The sequence below is a fragment of the Triticum urartu genome, chromosome 2A (genome assembly GCF_056163025.1).
Source record: "Triticum urartu cultivar PI428250 chromosome 2A, HENAU_Tu73, whole genome shotgun sequence".
Lineage (NCBI taxonomy): Eukaryota > Viridiplantae > Streptophyta > Magnoliopsida > Poales > Poaceae > Triticum > Triticum urartu.
Window position 1 is genome coordinate 66,018,608 of NC_141874.1, and position 20,109 is coordinate 66,038,716.

Below are 20,109 nucleotides of genomic sequence, written 5' to 3' on the forward strand. Positions count from 1 at the left end.
AAGCAAGCATCGATGGCCCCCTCCGGCGATGCTCCATTGCAGCACCACTCTCAGACCATGTCGGACCATCGAGGTAATATGACTTGCAGCAGTCGTGGATGGGCTACAGCACGAGCTCCACTCCACAGAACCGGTGGACGTCGGTCCCTCGCTGCATAGGCCGCCTTGCAGCAGCTCGCGGACGCCGTGTTGTTGCTTTGTAGCAGTCAACGCCGATGAGGATACCCCACTTCTTGCGGCAATGACTGATGTAGCCGACAGCCGTTGCAGCACCGGCGAGTGCTGCATCGCAATCGTCGTCGCGTGCTACATCATCCATCGTCGCCGCCATGCACCGTCACCACCACGCGTAGTCGCCACGTAGTCGCCACGTACTGCATAGAAGCAACCGTCGTCGCACCGCGCGTCGCGGCGTTCGCCATCTCCACCACGCACTGCCACTGTCGCACGTTGCGTCACCATGCTCCATCGATGTTGCAAATGGTGGCCGCCGCTGGTACTCTCATGGCAGAGAGAACTGGAGCTTAGAGACGAATAAAGAGGAACGCGTTTTGGAGAAGATGAGGAACTGGTGGTCCATGCATGCTGGTCTCCAGGAAGATAAGGTTGCCAGTTGGTGGCCCCCGTGAGAACGTGGTTGTGTTTCCGGGCCAACTCATGCGAGTCTGCATGCGAGCAAAGCGCGCCGTACGATCGACTTTGATCCGACGCCTCGCGACGCGGTTGACGCAGCGAGAAATCAGCCGGTTTAAGTTAAAAGTTTTCCTTTTTTATTTCCTCTATGCATCTAACGTGACAACATAAAAGTTCTTTTTAGAGAAAAGGCGTAAACCCTGACTTCAAATTAATGAAGCCATCAACTGGCTAGAATACAGCAGTGTTGCTACAAAGGTGAAATCTTGAAGAAAAACTGAAAGAAAATTGGCGGCGTGCACACACATTACAGAGCTAAGCAGAGCAATGGCGAGCAGGGCACCACCACAGCAAAAATAGGATCAAGCTGCCGGAGAACTCTACGCAAGCTAGAACAGCGGAGCAACTGCAAACAGTAGACTGCACAAGTGAAGACAGAGAGGACCTGAGCTGCATGGAGAAAAGCATGGCTCCAGATCTAGCCGCCCCGAGCCTTGCCGGAGGGGAGATCCAATCGCCCCTACGTCTGAACCATGCCACAACACGCAGACGTCGTCTACCGGCCGGCTGCCCAGAGCCGAACAAGATGAAGAGCCATTGAAGGATTGCAGGGGGCCACCTCGTCACACCATAGCCATCATCCCGGAGAGCGGAGCAACGCCGCCGCCACCAAGCACCTTGACGTGAGACCACAACCTCACCCTCCCTTGAACGACGCCTCCAAGGAGGGCCGAGACGCCACAGCGCCACCGCCTTTTGGCCAGCAAGGCCAAGGCTTTTGCCCGAGATCGTGGGAGAAGAGGAAGGCGGTGACGAACAAGCCCGACACGCCCTCAGGAGGGAGATCGACACCGGAGCGCCGCCGTCGTCGGGGTCGACGGGAGGTCAACCAGGGGTTTCCCCCGTTCTAGGACAGCCACCACCCACCCTCATGTGCCAGATCTGGCGGCCCGGAGGAGAAGCGCCCAGATCGGCAAGGGAGGACCACAACAGAGGAGAGGAGACAGGGAAGCAAGCCAACCGAGGCAACCGGCGCAGCCCGCAGCAGCGACGAGCCTCCACCGCCCCACCACCGCCAACACGTCCAGTGGGGACGGCCAGCACCGGCGGCGCCATCCGCCGGACGAGATCGACACGCCCTCGCCAATCAGGGCCGCCACCCTGAGATCCAAGGCCCCTGCAGCGTAGAGCAGCAGAGCCTCGCCGCCACCTTCACCGGCAGCCGCGCAGGCGATCGCCTCGGGTGGCGGTGGGGAGGGGAAGGTGTTGGAAATATGCCCTAGAGGCAATAATAAATTAGTTATTATTATATTTCCTTGTTCATGATAATCGTTTATTATCCATGCTATAATTGTATTGATAGGAAACTCAGATACATGTGTGGATACATAGACAACACCATGTCCCTAGTAAGCCTCTAGTTGACTAGCTCGTTGATCAATAGATGGTTATGGTTTCCTGACCATGGACATTGGATGTCGTTGACAACGGGATCACATCATTAGGAGAATGATGTGATGGACAAGACCCAATCCTAAGCATAGCACTAGATCATGTAGTTCGTATGCTAAAGCTTTTCTAATGTCAAGTATCATTTCCTTAGACCATGAGATTGTGCAACTCCCGGATACCGTAGGAGTGCTTTGGGTGTGCCAAACGTCACAACGTAACTGGGTGACTATAAAGGTGCACTACAGGTATCTCCGAAAGTGTCTGTTGGGTTGGCTCGAATCGAGACTGGGATTTGTCACTCCGTGTAAGCGGAGAGGTATCTCTGGGCCCACTCGGTAGGACATCATCATAATGTGCACAATGTGATCAAGGAGTTGATCACGGGATGATGTGTTACGGAACGAGTAAAGAGACTTGCCGGTAACGAGATTGAACAAGGTATCGGGATACCGACGATCGAATCTCGGGCAAGTATCGTACCGATAGACAAAGGGAATTGTATACGGGATTGATTAAGTCCTTGACATCGTGGTTCATCCGATGAGATCATCATGGAACATGTGGGAGCTAACATGGGTATCCAGATCCCGCTGTTGGTTATTGACCGGAGATCGTCTCGGTCATGTCTGCATGTCTCCCGAACCCGTAGGGTCTACACACTTAAGGTTCGATGACGCTAGGGTTGTAAAGGAAGTTTGTATGTGGTTACCGAATGTTGTTCGGAGTCCCGGATGAGATCCCGGACGTCACGAGGAGTTCCGGAATGGTCCGGAGGTAAAGATTTATATATGGGAAGTCTTGTTTTGGTCACCGGAAGAGTTTCGGGGTTTATCGGTAACGTACCGGGACCACCGGGAGGGTCCCGGGGGTCCACCAAGTGGGGCCACCAGCCCCGGGGGGGCCACATGGGCTGTAGGGAATGTTCCTTGGCCTACATGGGCCAAGGGCACCAGCCCCACTAAGGCCCATGCGCCTAAGAGATGGAGAGGGGGCAAACCCTAATGGGATATGGGCCTTATGGCCCATATTGGTGCGCTTCCCTCTCCCATCCCCTCTTGGACGCCCCCTTGCTCCCCATCTAGGGCTGCCGCCCCCCTAGGGGTGGGAACCCTAGAGGGGGCGCGGCCCCTCCCCTTCCCCTATATATATGAGGCCTAGGGCTGCCCATAACACACGCGATTCAATCTCTCGTTGGTGCAGCCCTGCATCTCTCTCTCCCTCCTCTTCTGTGGTGCTTGGCGAAGCCCTGCAGGATAGCCACGCTCCTCCACCACCACCACGCCGTTGTGCTGCTGCTGGATGGAGTCTTCCTCAACCTCTCCCTCTCTCCTTGCTGGATCAAGGCGTGGGAGACGTCACCGGGCTGTACGTGTGTTGAACGCGGAGGTGCCGTGCGTTCGGCACTTGGTCGTCGGTGATTTGAATCACGACGAGTACGACTCCATCAACCCCATTCACTTGAACGCTTCCGCTTAGCGATCTACAAGGGTATGTAGATGCACTCTCCTTCCCCTCGTTGCTGGTCTCTCCATAGATAGATCTTGGTGACACGTAGGAAAATTTTGAATTTCTGCTACGTTCCCCAACAGTGGTATCAGAGCCAGGTTTATTGCGTAGATTCTATGCACGAGTAGAACACAAAGTAGTTATGGGCGTTGATTTTTGTTCAATATGCTTGCCGTTACTAGTCCAATCTTGTTTCGACGATATCGTGGGATGAAGCGGCCCGGACCGACCTTACACGTACTCTTACGTGAGACAGGTTCCACCGACTGACATGCACTAGTTGCATAAGGTGGCTAGCGGGTGTCTGTCTCTCCTACTTTAGTCGGATTGGATTCGATGAAAAGGGTCCTTATGAAGGGTAAATAGCAATTGGCATATCACTTTGTGGTTTTTGCGTAGGTAAGAAACGTTCTTGCTAGAAACCCATAGCAGCCACGTAAAACATGCATACAACAATTAGAGGACGTCTAACTTGTTTTTGCAGGGTATGCTATGTGATGTGATATGGCCCAAAGGATGTGATGAATGATATATGTGATGTATGAGATTGATCATGTTCTTGTAATAGGAATCACGACTTGCATGTCGATGAGTATGACAACCGGCAGGAGCCATAGGAGTTGTCTTTATTTATTTATGACCTGCGTGTCAACATAAACGTCATGTAATTACTTTACTTTATTGCTAACCGTTAGCTGTAGTAGTAGAAGTAATAGATGACGAGACAACTTCATGAAGACACGATGATGGAGATCATGTTGTCATGCCGGTGACGAGATGATCATGGAGCCCCAAGATGGAGATCAAAGGAGCTATATGATATTGGCCATATCATGTCACTACTATTTGATTGCATGTGATGTTTATCATGTTTATACATCTTATTTGCTTAGAACGACGGTAGTAAATAAGATGATCCCTTACAACAATTTCAAGAAGTGTTCTCCCCTAACTGTGCACCGTTGCGACAGTTCGTGTTTCGAAGCACCACGTGATGATCGGGTGTTAGATTCTAACGTTCACATACAACGGGTGTAAGACAGATTTACACACGCGAAACACTTAGGGTTAACTTGACGAGCCTAGCATGTACAGACATGGCCTCGGAACACAGAAGACCGAAAGGTCGAGCATGAGTCGTATAGAAGATACGATCAACATGAAGATGTTCACCGATGTTGACTAGTCTGTCTCACGTGATGATCGGACACGGCCTAGTTGACTCGGATCATGTAATCACTTAGATGACTAGAGGGATGTCTATCTGAGTGGGAGTTCATAAGATAAACTTAATTATCCTGAACATAGTCAAAAGGATTTTGCAAATTATGTCGTAGCTCGCGCTTTAGTTCTACTGTTTAGATATGTTCCTAGAGAAAAATTAGTTGAAAGTTGAAAGTAGCAATTATGCGGACTAGGTCCGTAAACTGAGGATTGTCCTCATTGCTTCTTAGAAGGCTTATGTCCTTAATGCACCGCTCAGTGTGCTGAACCTCGAACGTTGTCTGTGGATGTTGTGAACATCTGACATACACATTTTGATAACTACGTGATAGTTCAGTTAAACGGTTTAGAGTTGAGGCACCGAAGACGTTTTTGAAACGTCGCGAAACATATGAGATGTTTTGAGGGCTGAAATTGGAATTTCAGGCTCGTGCCCACGTCAAGAGGTATAAGACCTCTGACGATTTTCTTAGCCTGCAAACTAAGGGAGAAAAGCTCAATTGTTGAGCTTGTGCTCAGATTGTCTGAGTACAACAATCATTTGAATCGAGTGGGAGTTGATCTTCCAGATGATATAGTGATGTTTCTCCGAAGTCATTACCACCAAGCTGCTAGAGCTTCGCGATGAACTATAATATATCAGGGACATATATGATGATCCTTGAGATATTCGCGATGTTTGACACCACGAAAGTAGAAATCAAGAAGGAGCATCAATTGTTGATGGTTAGTGAAACCACTAGTTTCAAGAAGCGCAAGGGCAAGAAGGGATACTTCATGAAACGGCAATTCAGCTGCTGCTCTGGTGAAGAAACCCAAGGTTGAACCAGGGTATTAGATACCGGTTCGGTTGCTAAGTGTTTGTAACTCGAAATAAAAGCTACGGAATAAACGAAGACTAGCTAAAGGTGAGCTAACGATATGTGTTGGAAGTGTTTCCAATGTTGATATGATCAAATATCGTACGCTCCCTCTACCATCGAGATTGGTGTTTGCGTTGAGCATAGACATGATTGGATTATGTCTACCGCAATACGGTTATTCATTTAAGGAGAATAATGGTTACTCTGTTTATTTGAATAATACCTTCAATGGTCTTGCACCTAAAATGAATGGTTTATTGAATCTCGATCGTAGTGATACACATGTTCATGCCAAAAGATAGTAATGATAGTACCACCTACTTGTGGCACTGCCACTTAAGTCATATCGGTATAAAACGCATGAAGAAGCTCCATGTAGATGGATCTTTGGACTCACTCATTTTTGAAAAGTTTGAGACATGCGAACCATGTCTGTTGGTGTATATGCATGAAGAAACTCCATGCAAATGGACCGTTCGGACTCACTTGATTTTGAATCACTTGAGACATGCAAATCATACCACGTGGGCAAGATGACTAAAAGCCTCGGTTTCAGTAAAATGGAACTAGAAAGCAACTTGTTGGAAGTAATACATTTTGATGTGTGCAGTCCAATGAGTGCTGAAGCATGTAGTGGATATCGTTATGTTCTTACTTCACAGATGATTTGAGTAGATGTTGAGTATATTTACTTGATGAATCACGAGTCTGAATTATTGAAAGGTTCAAGTAATTTCAGGGTGAAGTTGAACGATCGTCGTGACAAGAGGATAAAATATCTATGATATGATCATAGAGATGAATATCTGAATTACGAGTTTGGCACAAAATTAAGACATTGTGGAAATCGTTTCACAACTAATACAGACTGGAACACCATAGTGTGATGGTGTGTCCGAACATCATAACTGCACCCTATTGGATATGATGCATACCATGATGTCTCTTATCAAATTACCACAATAGTTTATGGGTTAAGCATTAGAGACAACCACATTCACTTTAAATAGGGCACCACGTAATTCCGATGAGATGACACCGTATGAACTATGGTTTAGAGAAACCTAAGCTGTCATTTCTTAAAACTTTGGGGCTGCGACGCTTATGTGGAAAAGTTTCAGGCCGGTAAGCTCGAACCCAAAGCGGATAAATGCATCTTCATAGGACACCCAAAACAGTTGGGTATACCTCCTGTCTCAGATCCGAAAGCAATAAGGGATTGTTTCTAGAATCGGGTCCTTTCTCGAGGAAAAGTTTCTCTCGAAAGAATTGAGTGGGAGGATGGTGGAGACTTGATGAGGTTATTGAACCGTCACTTCAACTAGTGTATAGCAGGGCACAAAGAGTTGTTCCTATGGCACCTACACCAATTGAAGTGGAAGCTTATGATATTGATCATGAGACTTCGGATCAAGTCACTCCCAAACCTCGTGGGATGACAAGGATGCGTACTACTTCAGAGTGGTACGTAATCCTGTCTTGGAAGTCATGTTGCTAGACAACAATGAACCTACGAGCTATGGAGAAGCGATAGTGGGCCTGGATTCCGATAAATGGCTTGAGGCCATATAATCCGAGAGAGGATCCATGTATGAAAACAAAGTGTAGACTTTGGAAGAACTACTTGATGGTCGTAAGGCTGTTGAGTGTAGATGGATTTTAAAAGGAAGACGGACAATGATGGTAAATGTCACCATTAAGAAAGCTCGACTTGTCGTTAAGATGTTTTCTGACAAGTTCAAGGAGTTGACTACGGTGAGATTTTCTCACTCATAGCGATGCTAAGAGTCTGTTGGAATTATATTAGCAGTCACTGCATTATTTATGAAATCTTGCAGATAGGATGTCAAAACATTGTTTCCTCGAAGATTTTCTTGAGGAAAGGTTGTATGTGATACAACCGAAGTCAATCCTGAAGAGATGCTAATAAGTATGCAAAGCTCCAGTAATCCTTCTAAGGACTGGAGTAAGCATCTCGGAGTTGGAATGTACGCTTTGATGAGATGATTAAAGATTTTGGGTGTATACAAAGTTTATGAGAAACTTGTATTTCCAAAGAAGTGAGTGGGAGCACTAGAGAATTTCTGATAAATATATGTTGTTGACATATTGTTGATCAGAAATGACATAGAATTTCTGGAAAGCATATAGGGTTATTTGGAAAGTGTTTTTCAATGGAAAGCCTGGATTAAGCTACTTGAACGTTGAGCATCAAGATCTATAAGGATAGATCAAAACGCTTAATGGTACTTTCAAATGAGCACATACCTTGACATGATCTTGAAGGTGTTCAAGATAGATCAGTCAAAGAAGGAGTTCTTGCCTGAGTTGTAAGGTATGAAGTTAAGACTTAAAGCTCGACCACGGCAGAATAGAGAGATAGGACGAAGGTCGTCCCCTATGCTTAAGACGTAGGCTCTACAGTATGCTATGCTGTGTACCGCACCTGAAGTGTGCCTTGCCATGAGTCAGTCAAGGGGTACAAGAGTGATCCAAGAATGGATCACGGGACAGCGGTCAAAGTTATCCTTAGTAACTAGTGGACTAAGGAATTTTCTCGATTATGGAGGTGGTAAAAGAGTTCGTCGTAAAGAGTTACGTCGATGCAAGCTTAACACCTATCCGGATAGCTCTGAGTAGAGATACCGGATACATATAATGGAGCAACAATTTAGAATAGCTCCAAGTAGAACAGTTATTTGGATTAGCTCCAAATAGAACGTGGTAGCTACATCTAGGAGATGACATAGAGATTTGTAAAGCACACACGGATCTGAAAGGTTCAGACCCGTTGACTAAAACCTCTCTCACAAGCAACATGATCAAACTTAGAACTCATTGAGTGTTAATCACATAGTGATGTGAACTAGACTACTGACTCTAGTAAACTCTTGGGTGTTAGTCACATGGCGATGTGACCTGTGAGTGTTAATTACATGGCGATGTGAACTAGATTATTGACTCTAGTGCAAGTGGGAGACTGTTGGAAATATGCCCTAGAGGCAATAATAAATTAGTTATTATTATATTTCCTTGTTCATGATAATCGTTTATTATCCATGCTATAATTGTATTGATAGGAAACTCAGATACATGTGTGGATACATAGACAACACCATGTCCCTAGTAAGCCTCTAGTTGACTAGCTCGTTGATCAATAGATGGTTACGGTTTCCTGACCATGGACATTGGATGTCGTTGACAACGGGATCACATCATTAGGAGAATGATGTGATGGACAAGACCCAATCCTAAGCATAGCACTAGATCATGTAGTTCGTATGCTAAAGCTTTTCTAATGTCAAGTATCATTTCCTTAGACCATGAGATTGTGCAACTCCCGGATACCGTAGGAGTGCTTTGGGTGTGCCAAACGTCACAACGTAACTGGGTGACTATAAAGGTGCACTACAGGTATCTCCGAAAGTGTCTGTTGGGTTGGCTCGAATCGAGACTGGGATTTGTCACTCCGTGTAAGCGGAGAGGTATCTCTGGGCCCACTAGGTAGGACATCATCATAATGTGCACAATGTGATCAAGGAGTTGATCACGGGATGATGTGTTACGGAACGAGTAAAGAGACTTGCCGGTAACGAGATTGAACAAGGTATCGGGATACCGACGATCGAATCTCGGGCAAGTATCGTACCGATAGACAAAGGGAATTGTATACGGGATTGATTAAGTCCTTGACATCGTGGTTCATCCGATTAGATCATCGTGGAACATGTGGGAGCCAACATGGGTATCCAGATCCCGCTGTTGGTTATTGACCGGAGATCGTCTCGGTCATGTCTGCATGTCTCCCGAACCCGTAGGGTCTACACACTTAAGGTTCGATGACGCTAGGGTTGTAAAGGAAGTTTGTATGTGGTTACCGAATGTTGTTCGGAGTCCCGGATGAGATCCCGGACGTCACGAGGAGTTACGGAATGGTCCGGAGGTAAAGATTTATATATGGGAAGTCCTGTTTTGGTCACCGGAAGAGTTTCGGGGTTTATCGGTAACGTACCGGGACCACCGGGAGGGTCCCGGGGGTCCACCAAGTGGGGCCACCAGCCACGGGGGGGCACATGGGCTGTAGGGGATGTTCCTTGGCCTACATGGGCCAAGGGCACCAGCCCCACTAAGGCCCATGCGCCTAAGAGATGGAGAGGGGGCAAACCCTAATGGGATATGGGCCTTAGGGCCCATATTGGTGCGCCTCCCTCTCCCATCCCCTCTTGGACGCCCCCTTGCTCCCCATCTAGGGCTGCCGCCCCCCCTAGGGGTGGGAACCCTAGAGGGGGCGCAACCCCTCCCCTTCCCCTATATATATGAGGCCTAGGGCTGCCCATAACACACGCGATTCAATCTCTCGTTGGTGCAGCCCTACATCTCTCTCTCTCCCTCCTCTTCTGTGGTGCTTGGCGAAGCCCTGCAGGATAGCCACGCTCCTCCACCACCACCACGCCGTTGTGCTGCTGCTGGATGGAGTCTTCCTCAACCTCTCCCTCTCTCCTTGCTGGATCAAGGCGTGGGAGACGTCACCGGGCTGTACGTGTGTTGAACGCGGAGGTGTCGTGCGTTCGGCACTTGGTCATCGGTGATTTGAATCACGACGAGTATGACTCCATCAACCCCGTTCACTTGAACGCTTCCACTTAGCGATCTACAAGGGTATGTAGATGCACTCTCCTTCCCCTCGTTGCTAGTCTCTCCATAGATAGATCTTGGTGACACGTAGGAAAATTTTGAATTTCTGCTACGTTCCCCAACAGAAGGGGGGAGGGAGGGGGCGGCGAGGCTAGGGTTAGGTCGCTCTCGAGTCGCCCGTGAGGGGCGACACGATAGCCGCGGGGGGGGGATCGGGACGTCTGGGAAAAATCGTATCACAACATAAAAGTTCAATACAGTTTGTACATATATTTTTACATGTTACATAAGAAACTTTAAATTTCAACCGTTGTTATTTTAATCAAACGGGGTTAAAAATATTCGCATATGTGAACAAACGTGATGGCTTGTTTTACTCTTGTCTTAATTATATACTCCCTTCGTCCGAAAATACTTGTTGTAGAAATTGATGAAAATGGATGCATCTAGAACAAAAATACATCCATATACATCCATCTCCCCGACAAGTATTTCCGGATGGAGGGAGTAGTAGATTACTAAAAAAATCCATACCTAATTTTTTTGCAGTACATCTTATAGCCCTAACATTTCATTTGTATATGAAGCATAACTAAATATTTAAAGGTATTTGGTTCTTTTTCCCATACATTACTAAAAAAATCTATTCTATTCAAATAATCTACATTATTGAAAATTTTCTATTCTATTCGAATAATCTACAATACTAAATATCTTATAAGCCCTACATTTACTAAAAAATTACATTCTACATTCCATTGTATTTGAAAAACATTAAAAAAAGTACATTCTACAAGAACAAAGGGAGGAAGGATGGAGAGAGGCAGGAGGGAGGGAGGGAGGAGAGAGAGGAGGGAGGATGGGCGGCTAGAGGACGAGGAGCAGGGGAAGGGAGGAAGGGACGGCTAGAGGAGAAGGAGCATGGGGAGAGAGGAAGGGGCGGCTAGAGGAGGAGGAGCAGGGGGGAGGAGGAGGTACGGCTAGAGGAGGAAGGAGCAAGGGGAGGGAGGAGGGAGGAGGAGGTGCAGCTAGAGGAGGAAGGAGCAGGGGGAGGGAGGAGGGGCAGCTAGAGGAGGGAGGAGGACGGGGCGATGAGAGCGGCGCAATGCAGCGACGGCAGCGACGAGGGAGGAGAAGGAGGACGGTTGGGCGCAGACGGAGAGTAGCACAGGGGAGAGTGATGAACAGGCACGGGCGGATAATGTCTAACATAGCAGTAGCGTGGGTCACGGATCAATGCTACTGCTAACCACATTAGCTGTAGCGCTGGTCCAAGCCCAACGCTGCTGCTAAGTGGGGACGGGCAGCTGGGCCCGGGCTGGCCATAGCAGCAGCGCCGGCCAAAAGCACGCGCTACTGCTAACATGTTTAGCAGTAGCATGGGCCCCTGACCCGCGTTGCTGCTATGGCAAACCTGTGGGGCACGGTCACATCATGGCGTGGGACCACTTAGCAGTAGCGCCTGTCCGCGGGCCAGTGCTACTGCTAACTTTCTATCTGTAGCGCTGATGTGTAGCACGCGTTATTGCTAATTAGCAGTAGTGCCTTCTTATTGACCAACACTAATGCTAAGATATTATCTATAAGCTTTCTTCTAGTAATGAACCGGTCCCTGCGCCCACGGGGAACGAACACTGAGAACCAAGCCTACACATGGCAAAGTTGTGTTTCACAACAACATCCCCCAAAGGCAAGGCACGGAGTCGCCTACCAGCACATAACACATAGCCGACGTGACCCACATGGGGGATGTGGGTGATCTGGGGGGCAACCCGAGTACCCGACGACACTAAGTCGCCAAAACCCCCAATAACAAGACACTCACGCCACTCAAACAGATTCGACTAAGGCCAATACACTAAGTTACCGGCAAACAAAAAGAGAACAAAATCGCATAGACCAATAAGCTAAGTGGCCTCTTCGATGTGAACTCCCTCCTCTTCTTCGCATTTTTGCTTGGCGATGGTGAGGGTTTTTTAGAGCTTGAACTTGCACACTTCCCCACAGCAGCAACATCACCAGCACTATCTTTGGTATCTGAACAGGAGGCAACCGTCAAAGGGGTCTAACCCACATCATCATTTTTTGGCTTCCTAGATTTATTGCACACAAAAGTCTGTTTCTCAAGCACACCAGTGTAAGCAGAGCGCTTAGACGTGTTAGATTTACGAAAACACTATCGCCCACACGTATGGGCGTCTGGCAACTCGCCCACACGCATGGATTCTCATCCAACCAATTATGCACGAATCTTGGCGTGTTCTATCAGTTTTTGTATGTCACGTAGGACTAAACTGGTGTGCGGGCGTTCATCCGGTCGTCCACACGTCCTTTTTCACCACACGGGGCTGGTGTATGAGCGTTTAGCAATTTGCCCACACACCAGTTTTCACGCACGCGAGGGGGCTGGTGTGGGGGCGTTTATCACTTCGCCCACATGCCCGTCTCCTCGCCCATACCCAAAGCTGGCAGTTGCCATGTGTTTTTGCAGGATACATGGCAACTGCCCTAGCTTTGCTTGTAAGCAGATGGCAACTCTCTTTTACCCGAGTTGCCATGTGTTTTTGCATGGTACATGGCAACTGCCCTAGCGTGCACGTAAGCAGATGACAACTCCTTTTACATGGCAATTGCCCTAGCGTGCTTGTGAGCACATGGCAACTCTCTTTTTTACCCGAACATGTTTTTTTTGCCATACTTTTTTGTAGTGCTACATGGCAACTGCCTAGTGTTAGTGAGTGACAACTCCTAAAGTTTTGAAATCATGGCAACTGCAGTAGACCAGACCATACATGGCAAATGCAGTTAAACGAACATGGACGAGGGTCTGGACCATGGCAATTGCAGGACGCGCAGTGACTGTCACGCGGGGCTTGCGGGACCACGAGGTACGAGGCCTGACGTACGGGGCGTGTGGGCGTTATCTATTTTGCCCACACGCACGCATGTGAGAGGAATCGGGAGGGGAGAAAAGAGGTGTGTGGGCATTACTTGTTTTGCCCACACGTAGGTGTGTGGGCTGTTCCTCTTATACACCATATAAAATGTATGGGCAGACCCCTAACACTCACACGTGTGGCACTTATCGGCGTCGTAGATTTAACCGATAAACCAAGCCTGGGAGCATAGGCATTATAGTAATCCTTAGCACACATCAATGGAGTGAATTGCAGAAAACCACCACATTGAAGTATAGGTTTGCAGAAAAGACTCTTCTATGAATTTGTTGCAGAAAACACTAATTTCTGGCTTAATCATTTGCAGAAAACACTGAACCGTCTGTTTGGGCATTTTAAGAACTATCATAATAGGTGGGCCCGATTTTGGTGACGTGGCATAACGGCACAATAGACAACGTTGACTGGTATTCTTCGCAAACAACCCTTGCCTTACAAAAAACAATTACCCCAACCCCCACACGATCCAATCGGGACCGGAGGCCAGCGCCGCCGCGGCCTAGGCGAGCAATGCGAGCAGCGGCGGCAGCGCGGTGACACGGCCACGAGCAGCAGCGGGGGGCGACCGCAAGGCGACGGCGCGGCCGCGAGCGCGGTGGCGCGGGAGCAATCAGAGGCGAGCCGCGGTGGCTAGACACAAAGCGTAGCCGCGCTTAGGTTGAGCACGAGCGGTTGAAGCGGCGCCCAGCACAGGCTCCTAGAGCGGCATGGTGGCGCGCAACAGCGGCGGCGCGGAGGCACGGGAGCAAGCAGAGGCAAGCCGCGCTGGCCGCGCTCAGCTCGAGCGCGAGCGGCGGAAGCGACGCGAAGACGCGGGAGCAAGCAAAGGCGAGCCGCCATGGCAGGATGCAAAACGCATCCGCGCTCAGCTCGGGCGCGAGCAGCGCAAGCGGCGCGCAGCACATGCTCCTGCAACAGCGCGGCGGCGGAGGCGCGGGAGGAAGCAGAGGCGAGCCGCGGCGGCTGGATGCGAAGCGCGAGGACGAGGTGCGGCCCACCCGCCCCTGCCCTCTGCTCCCCGGCAACGAGCCCCATGGCCAGCGTGTTGCTGCTGTGCTCGGGTGCTTGGGCAGCCCAAATCTGGAGCTGATTCCTTTATTTTTATTAAAGGGTATCCCTGTAAAGTTACAGGGACTGTTTTATAAATCTAAATACTTAGTCACCTAACGCCGTCTATGTGATCGTTATGCCACGTCATCTATCGAGATTAAAATGCCTAAAGCGAGTGATTAGTGTTTTCTGCAAATGATTAGGTCTGAAATCAGTGTTTTCTGTAACAAATTCGTAGAAGAGTTTTTTCTGCAAACCTACGCTTCAATGTAGTGGTTTTTTCAATGTAGTGGTTTTTTGCAATTCACTCCACATCAATGATTCAAACTCTATGTCAACAAAAGGTTCTTGAGGGCTAGACCAAACCTCAGTCTCATCACTTGCATCAAAGTCCATCAAACTCCAGTTGTAGGCAGAGTTGTAGCTGGGCCAAACAAGGCAGGGGCGGGTGTGATTCAGTTATCGTCGCATCAAACAAACGAGTAGCAACAGCGGCCGAAACACAAAACTTCACACCCAGAACTTCGTGGACAGGAGCAGTCAGCAAATCTGGAGACTCACCCACCGGAGGTGGACGTTTGTCTATGGGAATTGGGGATATATGTTTCCGGTATCCACAGCGTGCGCAGGTGCCTCGTGATCAGTAGCTAAAGTAACGAATATGGATATACGGTCAGCTAGCTCGGATGGTAAAGCAGTTATATGCTGCTACAACAATGCGATACAGACATCAGTACAGGCTGGAACAGGATCTTCAGCAGTGTATTGAGTTATTGACGCGGTCCATTCTGACACTGGATAAATGCCACTCTACTGAAACACGCTTTATTCTATTCAAAGGTGGCTCGTGTCAGAACCTGTCATTAGGCAATGTGGACGACTGAACATTGGTAAGCCGCACGGTACTTTTAATACGCCAGTCTCGTTTTATTTGCGTAATTAATCAGTCCTAATTTGGTTAAGATAAGCACATGATTATGATGAACAATTTTTGTTGTTGTTCCAAGCAGTCCATGTGAAGATAAAAGTTAACTACATTTTTTAATGTGTTTCGGTGGCTAGATTATGCTGTTTTTTTATGAAACGATCTTAAGTCTCACGCATGGTATTCTTGGCTTGGTTAAGCACAAGTACTCCCTCCGATCAAAATTAATTGACGCAGCTATGGTTGGTTTTATTTTGTTCCACCAAAAAAATTATGAAAGTTATTCCACCAAAATTATTTTTTATCCTAAAGTTTTTGTATATATATATTCCAAAAAATAAATATTCCCCTCGCAAAAAAGAAAAACAAATATCCAAATATCCAAAAATTGTTCATTTAAAGTATATACATCCTATATGGGAATCGTTTGTACTCCCTCCGTCCCATAATGTAAGACGCTTTTGCAAACTAGTTTGCAAAAGCTGAAACCTTTTTTGAAATAAACTTGACCTTCTTTCGTACTCATATAAATAGTTTCATGAAGGAAAAACTACCGTTGACTCCAGTGCAAAAAAATTAAAGGACAAAAAGTGTGAGTAGTAACTTGTATAGAGTTGATTTTGTTTCGTTCTGCCAAAATATCATGAAAGTTTTTCCGCAAAAATTATGTTGTTATCCCAATTTTTTTGGATATATATATTCAAATTGTATATACACCTGATATGTGAATTTTTTTAGTAACTACGGAAAAAGTCAAAAAAATCTGAAACTTTTTTTGGAAATAAATTTGACCTTCTTGTGTACTCGTATAAAAAGTTTCGTGAAGAAAATCTCCCATCAAGTTTTGTTCCACCAAGAATATCATGAAGGTTATTCCACCAAAAATATTTGCTGCGTCCCAAAAGTGTTTTGATATATATATTCTGAAAAATAAATATTCAAATATCCGAAGAAAAATATTTAAAATAAGGCCTTTTTTAACAGTGTCGTCCCCTTCGTGGTGTCCCAATCAAGTTTTGCTTGGGAGGGGAAGAACAAAGAGCATCGCTAGGCAGGATCGAGTTCTTAAATTATGTTATGCCACTAATCCAGTCATATAAGGCTACTCATAGTGGGAGTAACTTAGCTAGTAACATAGCGCCCTTTAAGAAATTTTTGTTTATGTGGCAAGTAATTAATGAGAGATGGTAACATAATATGTTACTGTAACATAACGTTTTCCAAGATAAGATGAGTCTACAAGCTAACAAATGAAGCCATCTAAGATACTACTATTATGTTACTTTGCATTATGAAGGTAGTAACTTAGGCTAGTATCATATGCATGACACTAGTCTAAGTTACTCCCCATTATGACCAGCCTAACACATCCATTAATTAAGTCGGGCAATAATGTCTACAAAACAGGAGTGGTAATAAGACTTGGTTGCTTAGCGAATTGAGTGAGCGTGCATGTCGTAGTTAAGCCCCTAACTGAGACATGTAATGCGCGCAGTTCCTAATGGGTAAATTGGCATTGATGGACTGGATAAACTGTGTCCAGTAAGTAGAGGACAGAACCATAACCTGGAGGCCGAAAGGCTACGGCGCAGGTGGAGTGTGTAAGACGCTTGGGCAGTTGGCAAGTAGCAGACGCGTTCAGTGCGATGGAGGGGCCCATTAAACATAGGGAAATTATACAGAGGAAAATGTCAAAATACATATAGCAGAGGGGCAGATCATGTCGCAATGAATGGTGAGATTCCGGGACAGATGTCCCCGGGAACCATTGGGTATTTCCCCTCACCCACCCCTCAAATAGAAATAGGCACTTTTTCAGGTGAGGCTTGTGTGCAGTAGCAGTATAGTGGGCCACCATCACAATCAGTAAAGTCATCAGTCAGTTTATTCAGATCAAGCCCAGCCATCTGCACATTTTTTAGAATAGAAAGGAAATTACATGTAAGCGACAACTTCAGAAACATAGACATATACACAATCTGTAAAGCAACTCAGGGTATATGCATTTTTTTCATCATCCCCAAAAACTTAGTGAATGCTAGAGAAGAATTAAAAGGATGTAGGCATTTTCTTTTGCTACTAGTTCAGACTTTTTGTACCTTTTGTAAGCAACTCTTCTTTTGTCATTTTCAGTTTTCAGTTTTTATCTGGGATTTTTTAGTAGGCAAATCAGCTTATGCATTGAAACAGTTTTTTAGTTTGGACTCCTCACAGTTCACACAATGCAAGTTTTTCATCTTACCCACCCTAATGAAGCAACTGCACTGTTCTTTCTTTTTGCAGAAACAAGGTGCAAGGCAGTAGGGAAGTTTTAGCACACAAACACAAAACATGTGCTCGGCCTCTTTTTTCGACAGCGTCAAGGTCCAACAGGGGGAGGTACAGAGGGAGAATCCAATTTTTGATGCAAGATCCAAGTCAAGTTTTTTCAGAATGCATGGGTGTACAGAGACTTTGTACAAAACTAGAAACACGGGAGGTACAGAGGGATAGTCACACTAGTTACAGGGGATCATGATTTCGTTTGTGTTTTTGCCCAAAAAGGAGATCCTTACCTTTGTGTTTCGGGCAATTTATTGCAGACGTTTATTCACATTATTGCCTGATCCGCAACAGAGAGTTGCACGGCAAAGGCCTCCGCGTTCCCATATTTTTCGTACTTTCTTGCCTGATTTTTTCTCTTATATGCTCTTGCTGTGAGGAAGCTCTCCCCTCGGAGGCCATGCCGTGCGGCGGTGGCTGGGGGGGGAGGGAGGTGGGAGGGGGGGAGAAAGAAGTTGCTGGGCGATTTGGTGGGAACGTAGGGTTTTCTTGGTTGGGTTGATAGGGGATCACGCGCAGCGAAGTGGGGGATTTTTTTGACGGGGCGTGGCAAGGCAGGGGAAGGAAGGAACTTCCTTTTTCCAGCAGAGGGGGTCGCGCGCGTGGGAACTTTCCTAAAATGGCCGGCCGCTAGATCTGACCCATAGCGCGCGCCTGTAGCATCGTCCTTACTTTTTTTTGCGGATCATGGTGCGCCCAAACCCGCGATCGTTTCGATACACATGATCAGTCAAATTTATGTGCGCCTAACCTAGAAGGCTTCGAGGATCGGTATGGCATACACCTTCTTCGATGTCTATGATTGATATAAAACGATCAATCAAAGTGTAATGTCTTGCCCCGCCATCCCTAACTTTGGCCTCGAGGTGCTCCATGAGCTCCTTATCTGTAATCAAACCTAATGCCAACCGATGTCGGTGCTAAAACCATCGGATCTCGAGCAGAGGATCCCCTGCTAGTGTTCTCGACTAGATGGTCACAGGAAGTAGGAAAGACATGATGTTTATCCAGGTTCAGACTATGGTAAAGAGTTAACACACCTAGATATATGATAAACTGCTATACAAATAGGGCATTGTATTGAAAGAGAATACATGTGTGGTATTTTTCTTCTCCCGTTGTATCTTGCAGGCATGTTTGCTCTTAGAAAACCAAGCCTTGAAGAACGGTTTTCCTTTTGTTTCCGTTGGTTGACACGGGTGGGGCAACAAGTTTTTTTTCATCACGGTGGGGCATCATGTTGAAATAGAGAACCTGGATTCATAGGTAGATCTTGAGCCATGTTCTACGGGCATTTTTTTTCTCTCTCATTGCAGCGCACAATGTTCCTCTAGTAAGTTAGAAAAAAGGAAACGAGAAAATAAGTAAGTATAGGAAAAGGAGAGAAGGAAATTGAACAGGAAACCCGAGCCAACACGATACAGAAGAACATATATGCGACGATTGGTGTTGGAGTATCTCCTAAATGTTCCTGATTATGAGGTCGTTCTTCTCGGTCAGGCAAGATTCATGGAGATTGTGGCGACGACAACCTGGTACCTTTGATGGGAAAGAAGAAAGTTGGTTCATGGAGAGCTGGTGAAATCGCCAAGCCAAGTTAGTATGTCAGTTCGGACCCTTGCAACAAACTTCTTCACTTCAAACTCACCGAAGGCAAAGATAAAACATGATGGCTGGTCTAAACCAATGAAGGGACATGTCAAACTCAATGTTGATGCAGCTTTTGACCCTGATTCACTCCAAGGGGCAGTTGGTGCAATCATTAGAGATGACAAAGGTAATTTCGTTGCAGCAACAAATGAGAGGATTGGATTATGCTCAGATGTATTTACAGCTGAAGCTATAGCTCTAAGATTTTGACTGAATTTAGCACAGATGGTTGGTTGCAAAAGGTTGGTTATCAACTCGGATAATACTGATATGATCAGTATGATGCAAGAGGGCGGGTCCTTTGCAGGTGCCATGACTGCAATTTTCGAAGATTGCTACAACATGTACATTGATCTTTCTCATGTAGTTTATGAACACTGCCCCAAAGAGACAAATGTTATAGCGCATGATCTAGCTAGAAGAGCAAGGTTTTCTACTCCTAGTACTTGGTTAGATGATGCTCCAATAGATTTATGAAAAAACTAACGCCCACATGTGTGGCATCTTGCACATCGCTCATACGTCTCCATCACCACTCATTTTGCCACGTATGAACAGATGACATCAGCAGGAATTTTTTTGGTTTACGGCTTAAAAATGTTTTATCTCCTAATTAAAAATCAAATTAAAAATCTGTTTTCACCATTAAATCCATCTTAACGAGATCTTCAAAACTAGACCCCATATTGATATGTTTCGATGAATTTTTTTTTCCAAAAATTGCCATGACATTTACACTGCAGTTGCCATAGTGTTTAAACTAAAGTTGTCATGTGACAATTTTAGTTTTTTTATGATGGCAATTCCAGTACTTTGATCATGAAAATTATTTTTTGTATGAACCATGGCAATTTTAAGTGCATGTATCATGACAATTTTTAGTTTATGGTTC